The sequence below is a fragment of the Homalodisca vitripennis genome, chromosome X, assembly GCF_021130785.1.
Source record: "Homalodisca vitripennis isolate AUS2020 chromosome X, UT_GWSS_2.1, whole genome shotgun sequence".
Lineage (NCBI taxonomy): Eukaryota > Metazoa > Arthropoda > Insecta > Hemiptera > Cicadellidae > Homalodisca > Homalodisca vitripennis.
This window is the reverse complement of record NC_060215.1, coordinates 139,567,621-139,582,218: the sequence shown is the minus strand read 5'-3', so window position 1 is coordinate 139,582,218 and position 14,598 is coordinate 139,567,621. Positions and strand designations below refer to the sequence as shown.

General features: G+C 33.6%; 1 protein-coding gene across 1 annotated transcript in view; it reads right to left on the bottom strand.

Annotated features, from left to right (window-relative positions):
• Window positions 1–14,598, bottom strand: part of LOC124369913 — a 119,379-nt gene that overhangs the window by 84,703 nt on the left and 20,078 nt on the right. The window contains exon 2 of the mRNA XM_046828089.1: window positions 1,368–1,433. The gene's annotated coding sequence lies outside the window, so the exon portion shown is untranslated. The remainder of the gene's footprint in view (window positions 1–1,367; window positions 1,434–14,598) is intronic.

Genomic DNA, 14,598 nt, shown 5'->3' with positions numbered 1-14,598 from the left:
GAATCTGGACACAGTTAGAAAACTCGGTTGCTCCACCGTGTTTAGAGATTGTGTCAGAATACACCTTTGTGCACCTGATGAGACAATGAGAATGTCTCATTGAATGCCACAACACCTAGATTACACTATATTTAATATTTTGTAATCTATGTGTCTCTGTTGTCGAAACGATGTGAAATTTTCGTTTTGAGCTTTCTTCGTAGACTTTATTCGATCTCTTCAGAAGACGAGGCTCCAGATTCCAGGAGTCAAAGTCTGTAACAGCTTCCATTGAGAGGAAGGTGAACTGGAGTTGAACTCAACATTCATATTAAACATTTGTTTCCAAAACATCGATTTAACCTTTTACGCAAATCGTACAGCTCATTCTGTCGGTAATAAACCGTGTATTTAAATTTAGTATGAATAAAACAAGCTGTTGATAAGTACAGATAAAGCTGCAGTCGTTCCATTCTAGTATAATAACATGACCATAATATTATTCTTCACGAAAAAATTAGATAGATATAAAACTGCCACCCGAGAGTAGCCAGTGGATACTGCCTTGTGACCGGTCAACCATTTATGATTTTTTCAGACAATCTGTCTTTGAAGAGAATAGCCCTACGTTTAGTATATTTATGAAAAAACTCTTATTCAAGTATTTATAGGCTTGTATATATTTCAGACAATACTTGTATATTTATTAGACTGATACAAATTAATATTAAGTGACTAAGAAAAATAAAAGAACTCAATTCAGTCACTATTACAAAACGTACACATCGACCTCAATCGTTTGATTAACTATTCTATAATCCATCAAACACAAATGCGGCACTTATCATTAGAAACACAAATGTATAAATGTATCATTTAAATATCTTGAATGTTTCATTAAAATATATTACAAGACACTTCAATGCTCTTAAATTAATCAAAACAAAAATAGACTTGGATATGTGCTCTTTATTTGAAGTTTGTTTTTACGATGGAAGGATTGTGAAGAAAACAGGATTTTACTGACATTTGCCATTGTTCAGTGATACAAATAAATCACTAACACTACGTTTCGAGATCTGCAATCTGATCTCTTTTTCACGTAAATAACTAACCCTATTCATAGGGGTAGGGGAAGAGATCAGATTGCAAATCATGAAATATGAAGTGTTACTGATGTTTTTGGATATGTGAGCGAGTCTTTTTACGTTTTTATTTTAACCACGGGTATACGCATAAATCATTATTATTTATTTGGTTAGTTTATCATATTCAGTTCAAATATTATCAGTTAGACCAATAAAAAACCATCAAGTCAGCCATAATAGTAACTATTTGTCTTGGCTTTAGGTTAATATAATTATAAGCATTTATTATAAACTGCTTACCTTGCTTAGCTATTCCATAACTCTTAGGGTCGAATCTTTATTAAGAGGATTGCGTATATCCAATATCTGAAACAAACAGTTTTGTCTTGTAAAAAATGTTTGCACCAAAGTTAATGAAATCGTTAATGGGAATACTACCAAAATATAAGGAGGATGGATTTATACAGAAGCAACAATTTATATAGTTCTTATACTCGTATTAAGTATATATGTGAATATTCCACAAATTAATAAGAAAATGTTATGTTCACTTAACTTTTTCTCATGTTATTGAGTAAAACCTTGGATTGCAGAATTTCATATCCCAGGGTAAACACTCTCTTCTCCGAATTTGACACAACGCCATAGTTAACTCTTAAAAGTCCTTGGAAAAATTAAATAAATTTCAATCATGAAAGTACATCTTAAAGGTGGCTTTTAAGAGTAGTTTAATCGATTTTCATTCGGTTAATTTACTTTCGGTCGGTTTGGGAGTGCCGATGACCAAGCTGTCTGAGACTTAGGACTTTTGGACAAGAGCTAGAAATAGTTCAGGTTCAAATCTATCCTGTGACTGTAACTCTTTTTATCAGTACCATCGTCCTTGAACTGTATTTACTAACTTTTTTCTATTTGGTATGATCCTCGCACGGACTAATGGTCCATGAGGAAGGTCAGGATACGGATTAAAAGGGGATCGGCCTCTAAAAAAAATAAATAAAATACATCCGCAGGGAGCAGTACCCCTAGACTATATTGAGTTTAATCCCATATGTCCAATATTAATTTCAAACGGTCGCCCTAATGTTCCATTTTTACAAACACAAGCTTCACAATACATTTAGTTTCGTAAAATTATCTCGCTTAGGCGTGTCAGGAGAACCGTTTGAAATTATAATCCTAATAAAATAAAGAATGCGAAAGTAAGTTTGTTACGCTTTCACGCTACAACTATTCAACATGTTGTACTGAAATTTTACATGGACATTCCTAAGGTCTATATGATGAACATAGACATATTCTTATTTCGTAAATCCTTTAGGGCTACGCTCCACTGGTCTTTAAAATAACGAAATATCCGATCTTGGTAATTTCTGCAATATTAATTGAATGAGATTGTCAAATGTGTTTATAAAAGTACATCGCCTACTAAATTGCATGCAAAGCAGCGGGTAACTGCTAGCATTGCTTTTATAAGAGAAAATTTTGTCTAAATTTTACTATAAAATTAAAAATAGTTATGAAACCTATCTAAACTGCCCTTGACATAAGTAGGATTATCAGAGCTGTATATGTACCATGTATATAAGTTTTCTAGGTCAGGAGAGAGGCAAAATCAGCTTTGAAACAAAAAACATTAATACCGGAGTAATTAAAATGACCATAAATATATGTTATAAAACATTTTATTGATCATGGGAAGAAGAAAAACTTAACATTAGTGTCGCAAAATATAATTTACTCGAACCAGAAGTGCTCATACATGTGCCAAATCTGCGAAATCGCTTGCGAAGCCGCGGGTAACTGCTAGAAGGTTATATAGAACTAAACTCACGGATCGTCGAAGGGTACTGCGTCCTCTTAAGACATCTAGAATAAAGGTAGGAAAAGTTGAAACTTTGTTTTTATAACCCCACGAGGAAATTAAAAATAGGACATTTTTTTAAATTAGGCTCACTTTTGGTAGAACGGCTGAAGATAAGGTTATACATTTTCACAATATTTATATAAAATATAACTGAAAGAAACTGAAACCAAAAGAATTCCCACTCTTACGATCTTCTTACGATATTCTTGTTTCACTTATGGTTTGTTAAGGAGGTAATGACGTTAACGCTCAAACTTGGAAACTGTCAAGTTTCGAAAAAGTTAAGACATGCAGTCAAAACAATGCAGTACTTAACAGTTCAAAATTTTTGAATTTGTCTGGTTTACATTTTGGACACAACCATCTATTGTATTTACAAATGCGTGCTCAAAACAGATAGGGGATGAATACAATGACAATACTAAAGACAAGGGCAACAGCCGATCTGGACATGTCAATACAACACTTGATCAACTCTCTTTATAAGTAGGTTTTAACTAGTATTAAGTATGTAGAATCTAGAATAGTATTAACTATGTCTAGTCGACCACATAATAACAATTTATAACGTTGACTAGATTTTTGCAGAAAGTAAGATGACAAACGTAATGGTCTGATACAAGGTTCGAAAGGCTGACCACTTAATACTGAATGTACAAGTGATGGAGGAAATACACGCTTTGTACATATAACAGACTCTAATCGCATATTCTTAGCTTAGAACTAGTAATTTTTGTAATATCTAAAACGATCTTTACAACCTTTAAATAGAAAAGGATTATGCTCGTAATAAGTTCAGAATCATTACACGAATCATCCCAATTCTGGGAAATTTACCGTCTCATTTAAATTTCAAAACTCTTTGAGCCGCACAGTTTTATGCTCAACAGCCTGTTTGATTTCAGACCAGACATTGATTTCTACAACTGACAATAGTGAAATTCGTTGCCAGGATTTTGGAAGCTGTGGAGGGTAGAAGGAACACACGTTTAAGCGTGTCTCTTGAACATTCCAAAATCTTTAATTTATCGAATTAATTCCGAAAATTGGAGTACCGTAACGCTAGCTGGGACCATTTTTCATGCTATCAAACCAAAAACTGATGACTGTATAATATAACTCACCAATGCTTCAAGATCTCATTTCATAAAACAGAAGAACTGAAGTATGGTGTTCTTGAGGGATCAATACTCAGTCCTTTTCTGTTTTACATACATGACTGAGATTGGATCATCACTAAACCAGAGGCAACTAGAACATTATGTAGATGATACGACTCTTGTTAAGGGGGGTAGTACACCTTTCCGCTTGAATTTACAAATTTATTTCTTGTGCAACTACTGATATACCTACACATATGAAATTTTGTGGGCAAGTTAGATATATACTTCCGTTTATTTTAAAATTATTTTTAATACAATATTTTATTCTATTACTGAGTTATAAACTTTTTTTTTACGTAGCTTACTTATTAACATAATTGTAACGCTCAAATTAAAGTTTCACACATAAATTTGGTATCATTCTGTTTTTTAGACCTAGGGCTATGGCATGAACTAGGGATATTGGTCTAATGTTAAAATAAATAATAAAAAAAATATAAATTACAAAATAAACATAATTTATTAAAAAAAACATTTATTTACCTTAATAAATTGAGTTATATTGATTCATTTCTGAAAATCCTAGTTCATGCTATAGCTAATGATGTTATAAACTTCCCCTGAAAATTTGGTAAGGATATCGTGAATACTTTTTGAGAAATCATGTAAATAGTAGGCAAAAAAGTAACTTTCGGAAAACCACCGTTAAAGTTAAACTATTAAAAATGATGTTTTATCTTACATTAAAAAGACCCTGCTGCATATGTTACACCTTCTACTTTTTAAAATCTCCTTTGCTGGTCTAGTCTCTATCTCCTTCTGGCTCTTCTGGCTTGCAAACTTTGATTTTCAACTTTCTTTAGCAATGCGCGCACACGGATCTCATCAACATTATCTAACAATTCTTCACAGAAAGTCCCCGGAGTCATGGATAAATGAATAAGAACCTTTAAGCTACCTAAATGCCCTTCATTATAAATCAAAGATGTTTCATGTGCTGCAATATTTAAAACTGTTCTTCCAGCAAAACCTTTTTTAGGGCAGATGTTCCAAAGCACATTGTTGTATGACTCGTTAGCGTTTTGGGTCTTTCCTTTTAAACATCTTCTAAAAATTTCAGGCTTTGTCAGATCTACGAATATTGGTTTAATGGAATCCATTATAGGGCATGGTATTGTATTTTTATGTTTAAAAGTTGTTATTGAGTCATTAGATATAGTCTGCTGGTACTTACACCAAGATTCTGGGCCAGTCGGACAAAAATGGTGAAGTGGTTTCTCATCCGAACTGGCCTTGTGGTTCCATACTGCCCAAACAGCCCTTCTCATTGATACCAAGTCATTGGGATTGGCTCTAATAGAATTACCAAAGTACACACCTAGTTGGTCAATCACAGAGTCTGTCAATATATTTTCGATTACTTGACACTGAAAACGTAAATGTTGACACTACTCTTCACTCAAGTAATGTAAACAAACAATACATTGAACCAAAGCCATAGGCCTGTAAAATAGAAATAAGAAAACAAATCACAGATTGTAAAGCAAAACACTACCTACTATCAATGAATACTGTATGAAAACGAAATCTAAAAACAAGAGGAGTGTACAAGATTTGGATGTTGTACAAAAAGCGTCATGTATTGATTTCGTTTTTTTGTCATAATTCAGCTAAAAATCAAGATATCATCATAATGTTTTTACTGCATTGATCAGAACAAACTAGTAAACAATTATAATGAAAAAATAAATAATGAAATTTTTGACATTTAACGGTGTACTAGCCCCCAAGCCATTTGAATAGTTGATAAGCTTCAGTGGCTATTTACTCGGCAAGGAAGTTACAATTTCACAACTTAAGATCGAGTAAACCCGAACTGGACCACTTATGTGGCCACTTATGTTATTCGAATGAATGTGTGTGAGTGAATGGCCTAGTGTGGTCAATGTGTGAAGTAAATGGAGCACGTACTATGTCTCATTGACACATTGTATTCAACAATAGCGGTTTCACGCAGTATATAGTTATTGTAACTGTTTGATTTTGTCCTTGAGGTATTGATAGTCATGATGACTCTCAGATTTTAAAAGGTTCATATGATTTGTATTCCACATCCAACCTCACACATGTTCTCATCTTACATCACGAATTCAGATTATCTAACGAGTTTACGTGTGCATCTGAGGTTCCATAATGTACCCATCTCGGTCCTTTCTTGTTCAATATTTGTATTGCTGATTTATTATGTAATCTCTCTGCCCTGGTCCTGATGTTCACAGATGACTTGAAAATAGTTTTTAAAGTGTTTTGTAAAAGGCGAAAGATTTATTCGTTCTGAAGGGAAAACAGTGTGTCACCCAGCAGAGATCACTTCTGGCTGGTTTATACCTTCCAGTTGAACCCACCCCTGGGCACAGCAAAAACCGATGCGTCACTTAAAAGCACTCGCCACCAAGTGCTGGGTCTAGTCTATTGCGGGAGATGACTGTTGGAGTTGATGGGGTTTGCTCCCTAACCTCAGAGGTTCTTGCTAGCCTCAACAAGGGTCTGCCACCCCCTGCCTACTTTGACTGGAGAGGCTGGTTCAGAGCTGGCCTTCTCTTCTTCTTTGAGACTCTTTGAGATTTAGTGCCCTAATTCTTCCTCGTGGATCTTGATAGGAGGCGGCCCCTACCCCCTAACCTTACCCATCCTGTCACTCCGGAAGCAGCGCTAAAGTTCTTATAGGTCTAAGTGCAATTTATAAGCTTCTTGACCTGATAGAACAAAAAAACTGCTATAGATTCAAAAAATCTGAGGAATTTGCGATCCTTAAGGAGAGAAAGCTTACAGGAGTTACGACGACGGTACGCGACGTGCGGGAAGAAAATGGGTCAACCGCGGGAAAACTCAATCAGCATGCTTTCCCTATCTACAGACTGTATTGTCCCACAGCACATGTTTACTGGTCGGGCAGCGTGGCGCCGCGCCGCTCTGAGCTGTGCCGCGCTCCAGAGGGAAAGCATAGCGGCGCGGCGGTGGCAGGGCGAAGCGAATCGGTCTGTGGGTATACTTTACTGGCCGTTTTATACGGACCTAAACTGTAGACGGAAACTAACATCGATCTCTTTAACCATTAAACATCTGATTATGCGACTTTACTATATTTCCAAATGTGTTAACTGAGAACCATTGCCATCTTTGTTCCTCACCAGCATCTTCGGGATTTCCTGATATTTCTAGAATATTTGCTTTATTGTTTTGGTTGAATGGAGATAAAGTAAAGTAAAGCACAAATGTCTTATTTTACCAGGCGAAGTTAGGGCTAAGAAGTCTTCTCTAACACTTAACCTGGGGACCAACGGTTTAAAGTGACTTCCGAACCACAATCAATGGCCGGGCAGGGAGGCTGCTGCAAGGACAGGATCGCTCAGCGGTTATCTATCCAAGCAGCAGCCAAACTCGACGTTGCTTGATCTGGTTATCTTGCGATAACCGTTATAACCCACTACACTGCGCAATTAGCTATCTAATACCTAATGGCTAGCTAACTTTGTGTGAATTATTATAGACATCGCATCAACACCTGACATTTATCAAATGAAGATCTCACAGGGAACTAATCACCATTTCATAAGGATGTTCTTTTTATGTTGAACCGAATTTTGTCAATGGCTGCGTCTATTGGTTTCCTAGATGAACGAGTCAAGCAACGATGAGCGTGGCTACTTCTTTGGAATGTGACAGCTGAGCATATGTCCTTCCAAGCAGCCAGCCTGCCTAGTCAATGTTCACTTGTGGCAAGAATATGAGAAACTTCTCATTGCACTTACTCCTAAAATGAGCATTCAGCTGCTTCAGGAGTGAAAGAATATTCAGGATGGGCAAGATAGGGGTTAGAGATACTCTTAACTATTATTACCCTCTATTACTGTCATCCTGTCGAAATCATATATTACTATGTACCACATTCAATAAAACTAATAAGATGAACTCTGGGAATAAACGAAAATTCGTCTTTATGTTTACAGGCATTTGTTCGTATCATTCTATTAAGATGTTTATTTTTGGAATACACTGAAGCATTCTTTGCAAACTTCTTTTTCTAAAAATTCTTCCATCTTTCCAAATAGTTTTTTTTTGTTTTTTCTTTTATGCAAACAGCGATTATTAAGTACAGAAACTCCAACAATTAGCTATCCTGGTACTGTTGTAGTTGAAGCTACACAACAAGGATTACAATTAAGGTGTCACAATTGTAATTTACGATAAAATAAAGGGTAACAATATCTTTTTATCTTCTAAAATTAGTGTATTATTCTTGCTTGACTGCTCAGGGTTTCGTTTGTATCCCAACTAAACGTAAGTAGGAAATCAGAGGGAAAACGTGATAAAATTGAACTAAAATTTTCCTTACATATTAATAATCAATAGAAATACAGTTTAATCGTGAAATTTGGTTGAAATATACCAGTCTAAAACATCGGTAGGTTTTGAGTGACGTCTAATTTAAATTAGTAAACGTTTATTTTAAAACAGTAAATTAGTTCAATGTGTAGTTACACTGTATTATTTTTCAAGTATTATTTTACGCTGTATTTAGATCATCTTGTACGATATAATAACATGATTTAATGCCGTTGTGAGAGAGAATTTTGTCCAAAAACATATCGTGCTAGAAACCTGACATCTTACGCTACAAAATACTGAATACAAAACAATACTTTTATGGTAGTCACTTTCTAAAGAGATCCTAATGTGGCATGCAAATGAGTATTACATGCCAAAATGAGTATTTTATGAACAAAAACGACTAGCGATTAGAACAAATTTATTCACTACACATTTCAGTCAGCTGAACTAAAAAATTAATACAGCACAGTTACTCATTGTATGTTAATAAAATTCCCTAGTAGGGTTGGTAAGAAGTGAAGTTAGCTTCTTTTCATTCAAAATAGGCTGCAGTTATTTAGTCGTAAAATGTAGGAACGCTTTCTACTACGCTACAAAAATATTGAATAGGAGAAAAAATTAGATATTGCCTTTCTACATACAATAGATCCGTTCCATCTTTCTCTAAGGTACCTTGTGGCTGGAAGGTGGATTTAAAATGGCGCAGGTATCAAAAGCGAATTTTGGAAAGTAGGCGATAAGTTAAAGAAACAGAAGTAGATTTTGGAAGGTGAAAGTGAAAATATTATGACTGATATCCTTGCAGTGTTGCCATTAGTGCAGTATCCAAAGGTAAAATTTAAATGGTTTTGGTGTATAAGGTCAACACGTGAAAGAGATTTAAGTAGATTTTAAGATGTGAACGGCAGAGGATCAATTTGACATCTTTGCAATGTTTTGCCAACTAGTGCAGTATCGAAAGGTAAACTTTAAATGGTTTTAGTGTAGAAGGCCGACACGAGAAGGAGACTTAAGTAGATTTTGGGATGTATATAATTTGTATAACGTGATGTGGTATTTTAAAAATCCTAAATATCAAATTGAATACACAATAATCTACTTCAAAGTTAATTGCGTTTACCACTAAAAACTCCTCACTTTGTTCAACAGTAGTATGTATACTGCCTGTTTGAAATTTTCCAATACACATTGGCTCAAAAAATTATTTGTTATTAGCGGAGAAACTGTAACGAATGCAAAAAGCAACTCACCCCTCCCCAATGTCAATACAATACCTTTTATGTAAAATGCAAATTGTTTTAGAAAAAAATAATTTTTAAGTATCAGTCTTTTAAACTGAGGTAAACAACTATAGGCTAATACAAAAAAGTATGCAAAGAACCTTAAAATAAATTTCCTGAAATATTTGATGTCTTACCTTATGTTACTAATGCATAACGACATAAATACAACTTTCCCCCTTTTCTGTGTTATTTTCCTACAACCCCCCACAATACTTGGCCCTGCAAAGCGATAAATGTAAGTATTATTGAAATGTATTATACGTGACTTATTAACTTTTGTAATATCCCAAATATTAGAGTCTTCACCGGCGTAAAAACACATTTTTGCTGATAAATACAGAACTAAAACTCGTCAGTAACCTAAGAGAAGATAAAGATGATAGACGTTTTTATTAATAGCATCACAACCAATGACAAGAAAAGCGGTTAATGTCCACACGAGCCGTGGGCACACATTTACAAAACACACCCACTTCGTCAATAAATTTAGATAATGCAATCATTTTACTCTTCCCTTTTCTATTGATTGTTCAGAAGCTAAAATATTATTTTTTTCTAAACATGCTGATGTTTGATTTAAAGCTGATTTTTCAAAAATTTTAGATAACGATGGCAGACTGAAACCGGTCTATAATTATCAGGATTTACTCTACCTCCCTTTTTATGAAGAGGTTTGACTTCTGCGAACTTTAAATAATTTGGAAAAGAGGCATTTTGAAAACATTGTTTTTTTTATATATAGCTAAAGTTTTTGCTATTGATTCGATTTCTACAATTGATTTCCAAACTCAATGAACCTGAAGAAGAGAGACATAAATAGGGTAGGGCATGCTGCCTTGTTTAACAAAATTTATTTTCACTGAACAAAGTACTCGTTAAAATTTTATTAACTCCACCACAAGAAACTACTGACAACAAAAACGTATGCTTGAATGCGAGGGCCTGTACCACGTGACCGCTAGAGTGAGATGAACCGGTTTAACTATAACTGTCAGGGCACCGTTGGTTTTATGGGTTGAAGGAGTACCTGGAAGAGATCTGGAACTTTTACACTCCATTTGTTTAACAATGATACAAGTTCCCAGAGATGACTGGATTGTAAATGGATATTGTTCTGTGGCCGGCGCCGTCTCTCGTCTCAATTACATCTAGCTCAAGACTTGAGTTGTGATGAAATGTTTCCCATTTTTTGCAATTACGTTTTTATGTACTAAACCGATACGGTGGAGTATAGAAGGGCATAACGCAACCGGAGTCTTTACCGAACTAGCTACTGTAACACGTTACGGGGTTATTGCGACTTTGCTACCGTTTGAACTTTTGACCCCAAAGAGAGTTATTCGTGGGACTAAGAGGAGGCCTTCCTAACAGGAGTTATTGACAGAAGGACATGCAGACAACGATGCAATTTTAACAAGGACCTGTTGGACCCTCAATTATTGATTTTTGAAATTACTGTTTGGGTGTTTCAAGATGGTAAACGGTTTACAAATAAAAGTTCAGGACCCTCTCTATTTTTTCTACAGTTTGTATAGGGAGATATCTTTTTAGCAGTGGTGCTATCTGGAAAGTTTCATTTTGTAATTTTTAACATTTTTTTGTGTCCCCCAAAAATGCGGGATTTGGGGGCAATCTCAAAATTTCAAATGTTAACCCCCTCAAGTGACTCCCCAATTTTAAGACTATAAACAAACTTAAAGAATGGTAAAACCCAGAGATCGCTATCACTTTCCCATCAAAAATAATGTCTTCTAAATTTTAATGAAGTCTTTACACTAACACTCACAAAACATCAGAAGAAAACTGGAGATTTAAGAAACAAGATTATTGAGGCCTCCAACCAAATACCACTTTACTTTTTAAAGCGTAGAAGAGGAGCTCACCTTACGCTTGTCTCACTGCCAAATAGTAGGAGCGCTTCAATTTGAACATGTGATTTGACCTGGCAGCGTGGTGAGTTATCAAAAATATTATTCTGGTAACACTGGCTATTACTTTAGATGGGAAATAGATAGCGATCTCTGGATTTCACCATTATTTAAGTTTTTATGCTCTTCAAAATGAGGGGTCATTTAAGAGGGATTTAAATTTAAAATTTTTGAATTGCCACCAAAATTCCACATTTTTGGGGGGCACAAATTTTAACCCCTTCACATTTGAAGACTTTATAAAAAAGCTTCTAAAAGCAAGAAATATACGGATATTTGATAACTGTTTTCTACATTTCTTCAGATAAATATCTGAATACTGTCTACATTGTGGGATAATAAGTGTTATTTTCACATAGTTATCATTTATGACAGAAAAATTCGATCGTTAAGTTAATCGTCTCAAATAGTTTCAATATATAGAATAAACAAATTAATTTTAGAAAATTTTTCGTTGTGAGTTGGTTATCATTCAATTTATGAATTAGGAATTTGTGTATTGCCTTAGAAATAAATATACAATAAACTCCCCCCCCCCCCACAATTTACACTCCCTAATTTTACAATTTAAATGTTATGAGTGGAAATCTAATTAGAGGTCTTCTTTGCTTGCCTTTGTTATCATTATTCGTTTATAATTACAGTATGGGGAGTATAAAATTATAAAAATGCAGCCAATATTACGTTTTAAAAAACAAATACCCATAATATTTAACCATAAAACCATAGTTTTGTAAATACAGTATTTGAATTTTCTGTTTAAATCACACAGGTTTCTAATCTACATCCTTGAACGTTTTTATTGTCTTTTCAAAATATAATCCTTATACTTTTATTACCCAGTTTAATCATGGTTTACTCAATAAATACATCAATACTAACGAAACTCCTTTAATTACACAGGACTTGATTTGTCTAGTTTAGTTTCTTTCATTATAAATAAAACATTGAAATTCTATTTCACAAGTTCTGATTGTAGAAAAAATCCATTTGATTTCAGCCCGAGCATTAGTTATTTTTTAGTTGCAACATTACTACAATACTTCACATCGTTTATTACTGGTAAATAGAATGAACTCGATGTTGTTACGATTGAATAATTATTTGTATTATATTATTTACGTTTCGATATTAGTAAAATTACCAAGCGCCATTAAATACTCTTATAAAACTGTTAATCATACAATGCAATAAAACTCACCCTTAAAGGAACCAACAATGCAATAGTTTATAATTTTTGTGTAAAGGAGGAAATCTAGGTTTACCTTGTAGAAATTATTCTCAACAATATACATTTGAACTGTTACTATAAAAGACGTTGCTATTTTATTAAGGAAACACAGGCCTAAATTATAAACGCTAGGAATTGCATAATGGAATTAATCGCTTCCGGCCTAAACCAATTGCTCTGGAGTTAAACAATAACATCGTTGTGCTGGTTTAAAATAATTACTGAGTCTGACCGATGGTCAAGACGAGTGAATATTGTCTACTTATCAACACAAATAATGTATTTTAAATACCGGTCTACCACAGGTAAATTTAGAAAATTAAGTTGACAAAAGTGTTTAAACAATTTACAGAAGTTTGGAAAACATTTTAGGAATTCTGTCCTTGAGTTTAAATTAATCTAAAATTTCAACAAACATTTTTCCTACAGTACGCTCAGATTTACGTATGCATTTGTTACAGAAAATATTCAAACAAATGCTTCAGGTACACAGTATTACTTAAGATTGGCTATTTTCCTTATTGCATAACGTTTGCCAAAGAATTAAATAAAGGTATTTTCTCAAATTCAAAAAAGCTAAAAACTCGCTAGAATAAATTAAAACCGTAGAGTCAAATTTAAAAGAACACATCAGACAAAAATAATTAAGATACGAACAAATAGTTTGAAAAAGCTAACATTTGTAGTATCTTATTTTTTGACGTGGTATGAAAATAACTGCATATTCTTACTTTTGCCGAGACATATTTAAGGTCGTAAAATCGATATTCAGTTCGGTTGTTTTATTACATTTTATTGCCTTTGTTGTCACAGCCCTTTGTGATACGAAAGAGGATATTCAAAAAATCTTTCTTCATTTCACGAGAAGCTGTAGGTATATGGAATAGTATCCGGAGAATTTCCCAACATGATAACAGTGTAATATACGAATATGACATTTTTACAGCATGTATATCTCTCATAGGAGATAAGGCTGAAGGGAATATTGAGAGTTTTGTTTACAAAGATACAAATTTAAGTAATTTCTAAAATAAGGCAATTTTCTTGTATTTTATTTCATAAAAAATATATTATTCTAAAAACATACATTAATAAAAATACGCCATTTTTTAAGTCTTAATTGGGTCTGGTTACAAAGTTACCCAGCAATCGCACTTTGAATGTCTATAATTCCCCATAAAATTATATAAAAAAGTTGTATTTATTCTGTAATCAGGGGTGTTATCTTAAAGATCTGTGACTCTCATATAAAAAATAATGAAACCAAAACCGATTGGATCACCTTAAAAATTCTGTATTGGTACATTTTTTCAGATTTTTCGTGTGAACTTAATAATTAATTTGATAAATATATTATTTCAGTAAACTATTTTATTTTAATTGATGCAATACCTGTACAGAGAATTGTAAAAAAAAAACAATTATATATTGATAAAAATACGCCATTTTTTAAGTCTTAATTGGGCCTAGTTACAAAACTACCCAGCAATCGTCCTTTAATGCCTATAATTCCTCATAAAATGATATAAAATTATATTTAATCAAGGAAGTTATCTTAGAAGACTGTGACTCTCATATTAAAATATAATGAAACCAAAACCGATCGGGAAATACCTTAAAAATTCTGTATTGGATATTTTTTCAGATTTTTTGGCGTGGACTTATTAAAATATTTTATATTTTTATGTATACTATTTTAAGCAATTGCTGTTAAACAAATAACTTGT